The sequence below is a fragment of the Salmo salar genome, chromosome ssa24, assembly GCF_905237065.1.
Source record: "Salmo salar chromosome ssa24, Ssal_v3.1, whole genome shotgun sequence".
In the NCBI taxonomy this organism is placed as follows: Eukaryota; Metazoa; Chordata; class Actinopteri; order Salmoniformes; family Salmonidae; genus Salmo; species Salmo salar.
Window position 1 is genome coordinate 8,343,400 of NC_059465.1, and position 5,249 is coordinate 8,348,648.

Genomic DNA, 5,249 nt, shown 5'->3' on the forward strand with positions numbered 1-5,249 from the left:
ATGCAGAACAAAGAAAGACTTTGGTATAGGTAAATCTGACCCCCTTTTTATTAACATCTATCTGTCTCTCCCTCTCCATCCCTCATTTCCACCTCTTTTCCTCTAACTACTGTATAATTGACCCTCTCCTAATCTTTTCTCCCTTACCATAGGAAGATAATTCATCATGACAGTCCATCACTCCAGTCACCCATTGGTTAGCCAGTCAACCTGCTCTGACAAGCTGGCACAACATCAGCTATGGTAAGTGGGATGAAAAGTTATCAGTGCTTCTTATAATTTATTATATGTTGCCCTGTTGGTTTGCTGATGTTCCCATCAGCCCATAATTGAGGCTTTCTGTATACAGTTGAAGTCGGAAGTTTACATATACTTAGATTGGAGTCATTAAAACTCGTTTTTCAACCACTCCACAAATAAATATTTAAGAAACTATAGTTTTGGAAAGTCGGATAGGACATCTACTTTGTGCATGATACAGGTAATTCTTCCAACAATTGTTTACAGACAGATTATTTCACTTATAATTCACTGTATCACAATTCCACTGTATCACAAAGGCACAGACACTAAGTTGTCTGTGCCTTTAAACAGCTTGGAAAATTCCAGAAAATGATGTCATGGCTTTAGAAGCTTCTGATAGGCTAATTGACATAATTTGAGTCAATTGGCGGTGTACCTGTGGATGTATTTCAAGGCCGTCCTTCAAACTCAGTGACACTTTGCTTGACATCATGGGAAAATCAAAAGAAATCAGCCAAGACCTCAGAAAAAAAGTTGTAGACCTCCACAAGTCTGTTTCATCCTTGAGAGCAATTTCCAAACGCCTGAAGGTACCACGTTCATCTGTACAGACAATAGTACGCAAGTATAAACACCAGGGGACCCCGCAGCCGTCATACCACTCAGGAAGGAGACGCGTTCTGTCTCCTAGAGATGAACGTACTTTGGTGCGAAAAGTGCAAATCAATCCCAGAACAACAGCAAAGGACCTTGTGAAGATGCTGGAGGAAACAGGTACAAAAGTATCTATATCCACAGTAAAACGAGTCCTATATCGACATAACCTGAAAGGCCGCTCAGCAAGGAAGAAGCCACTGCTCCAAAACCGCCATAAAAAAGCCAGACTACGGTTTTCAACTGCACATGGGACAAAGATCGCACTTTTTGGAGAAATGTCCTCTGGTCTGATGAAACAAAAATAGAACTGTTTGGCCATAATGACCATCATTATGTTTGGAGGAAAAAGGGGGAGGCTTGCAAGCCGAAGAACACCATCGCAACCGTGAAGCTTGCTTTGCTGCAGGAGGGACTGGTGCACTTCACAAAATAGATGGCATCATGAGGATGGAAAATGATGTGGATATATTGAAGCAACATCTCAAGACATCAGTCAGAAAGTTAAAGCTTGGTCGCAAATGGGTCTTCCAAATGGACAATGATCCCAAGCATACTTCCAAAGTTGTGGCAAATTTGCTTAAGGACAACAAAGTCAAGGTATTGGAGTGGCCATCACAAAGGCCTGACCTCAATCCTATAGAAAAATTGTTGGCAGAACTGAAAAAGCGTGTGTGAGCAAGGAGGCCTACAAACCTGACTCAGTTACACCAGCTCTGTCAGGAGGAATGGGCCAAAATTCACCCAACTTATTGTGGAAGGCTACCCAAAACAGACCCAAGTTAAACAATTTAAAGGCAGTGCTACCAAACACTAACTGAGTATGTAAACTTCTGACCCACTGGGAATGTGATGAAAGAAATAAAAGCTGAAATAAATCATTCTCTCTACTATTATTCTGACATTTCACATTCTTAAAATAAAGTGGTGATCCTAACTGACCTAAGACAGAGTATTTTTAACAGGATTAAATGTCAGGAATTGTGATAAACTGAGTTTAAATGTATTTGCCTATGTAAACTTCTGACTTCAACTGTATGTGAGTGTTAAAAGCATCAGTTTTAGTGATTTACTGTAGAGTGTAGACAAACAGACAGAAACAACGGTCTGGCCATCTACTCCCCACCACGCTGAACTGCGCTCCCTGTCTGTCTTGCACCCTGGAAGAGACTACACTGATGAGAGTTGCGCTGTGCGTGTTTGATGAGAGTTGCAGACATGCGTGTTTGTGTGTATCCGTAGAGATATCCTCACACTCTTCTTCAATGGGTGTTCTGTAGGCCTCCACACACCAAGAATGACAAGTTCCTATTTTCTCTATATACACACACACACACACACACACACACACACACACACACACACACACACACACACACACACACACACACACACACACACACACACACACACACACACACACACAGCACCGTCTCCCAATTGGGAAATGATCCCCTACAAATACGTATTTGAAATACTATATTCAAATACCTGGGTGAATGCCGTGTTCACATGCTAGTCGGAAATAGGAAACTCTGAAATGTTTGACTTGCTAACTGGTTGAACACGGCACGTGTATAACTACAGCCAGTTAGCAAGTTGAACATTTCTGAGTTTCTTAGTTCTGACTAGAGTGAGTGAGTATGTTATTGTTTTCAAATGCATGCCAATACTTTCCAAGTTTATTTCAGAATACAGTAGAGACAATCTTAAAGCCCATGGTTTTTTGGCAGGTATTGAATGTCTTATTGCCATTTTGCTGAAATATTCTCAGAATAGTATACATTTCCTGCACTGTAAAACCGGATAAGTTCTGGCTACTTAAACATTTTTAGGAAACTGATTACCTTAAAACAATTTAGTTAAGAAACTTAAATAGCTGAAGTGTGGAGTACAACATCATATGAGTAATTCAAATAGTTTTTTGAGTAAGGTGTACTTACATTTTTCATGTAAGTCAACTTACAATAGTTATTTTGATTTCTCTTTACATAAAAACACTAGTTAAATGTAGTCAATATGGGGAAGTGAGCACTACATAATCTTTTAAAGTCAGTCACTTTTATTTTCTCCCCAATTGGTAGTTATAGTCTTGTCCCATCGCTGCAACTCCTGTACGAACTCGGTAGAGACGAAGGTCGAGAGCCATGTGTCCCCCGAAACACGAACCTACCAAGCCGCACTGCTTCTTGACACACTGCTCACTTAACCCAGCTGCACCAATGTGTCAGAGAAAACACAGTACAACCGGCGACAGCATGCATCTGCCTGGCCCGCCACAGGTAGTCGCTAGAGCACAATGGGACAAGGACATCCCAGCCGGCCAAACTCTCCCCTAACTCTCCCCTAACCCGGACGACGCTGGGCCAATTGTGCCCAACCTCATGGGTCTCCCGGTCGTGACCGGCTGCATCACAGCCTGGGATCAAACCCTGTTCTGTAGTGACGCCTGTAGCACAGCGATGCAGTGCCTTAGACCACTGTGCCGCTCGGAAGGCCTAAAGTCAAAGTCAATTAATAAGTATAAGTTGCAATACTTGAAATGTTTGAGTTTAGCAAAGCCCACCTTTTCTTAGAAACTATATTTTACCATTACTCAAATGTAACTGTAAATTGACAGATTTTTTTGAGAGGGAAACTGATTACCCCAATTTGATCAATTAGCCTCTTTGGGCTAGGGGGCCCTATTTTCACGTCCGGATGAAAAGCGTGCCCAAAGTAAACTGCCTGTTACTCAGGCCCAGAAGCTAGGATATGCATATAATTGGTAGATTTGGATAGAAAACACTATAGTTTCTAAAACTGTTAAAATAATGTCTGTGAGTATAACAGAACTTATTTGGCAGGCGAAACCCCGAGGACAAACCATCCAGGAAAAAAATGTTTTGAGGTCACTGTTTTCAATTACTTTTCTATGGGAAACTATATTTGAGGCACCTGGTTGCAGTTCCTATGGCTTCCACTAGATGTCAACAGTCTTTAGAAATTGGTTGATGTTTTTTTTTTGAGAAATGAAGAAGTAGGGCTGTTCAGTGTGAGTGTCAAGCCAAGTGGACTCTATTGTTTGTTGCGAACGACCTGGAGCTCACTCCACGTTGATTTTATCCGCTATTGAACACAGTATATTCCGTCTTAAATTTGATCAATTATTTACATTTTAGGATACCTAAGGTTGGATTAGGAAAGTTGTTTGGACCAAGTTTACAGGTAACTTATTAGATAATTTGTAGTCATGTTGGGCGAGTTGGAACCGGTGTATTTCTGAATCAAACGCGCCAAATAAATGGACATTTTGGGGATATAAAGAAGGAATTTATCAAACAAAAAGACCTTTTGTGATGTTTCTGGGACATTTTGGAGTGCCAACAGAAGATCTTCAAAGGTAAGGCATGAATTATATCATTATTTCTGACTTTCGTGTCGCACCTCCCTGGATGAAATATGTTTGTCATGCATTTGTATGATGGGGCGTTGTCCTCAGATAATCGCATGGTTTGCTTTCGCCGTAAAGCCTTTTTGAAATCTGATACGGCGGCTGGATTAACAAGAAATTAAGCTTTATTTTGGTGTATTGCACTTGTGATTTTATGAAAGTTAAATATTTCTAGTTTCATTTGAATTTTGCGCTCTGCAATTTCACCGGATGTTGTCGGGAACGTCTAGCCGTAACAGGTCAAATATAATCAGTACATACAAAACAGTTAGTTAACTACACTCAAAAAGCAAAAGTTCAGAAGCGTTCTGTCTTCCTGTGTTGGCTTTAGCCTAGCGCTCCGAGAGCGGTTGAAACATGAGACACGTTTACGTAGTTGATTGGCCCAGTAAGACAACAGTGCCACCGGCCCTCTCTTCCTTCACTGTAAAACTTTTGAGGAAACCTGTTGCACTAAATATATCTGAGTATAGTTACAAAGTGAATTTGTAGTAATTATTCAAACCGATAGTCACTGTGACCCTGTAGGGGGTCCAGATTTGAGTTATATCAGCTTGAAAATGTTAAATATAATTTCCTAGTGTGCCTTGCCTTTTCAAATGAATTGTAGAGTTACCACCCATGACTGTATTTGTTAGTGACAGAGACATGGTTGTTGAATTCCTAGGCAAATGTTATGATAATAATTAAACTTTTTATGACAATACATTACATATCTTATAAGACCTTATTTTATATACCCTTATACAGTGGTCTGAAACTCATGGTTTACAGGCCACATCAGTCCTTCAAGTAGGGTTGCAGAATTCTGGTAACTTTCCCAAAATTCCCAGATTTGTAAAAAATCCTGGTTGAAGGATTTCCAGGAATCTTCCAAAGGGGGAAATGTACCTGCATTTTGTCCTCTACCTGCAAATCA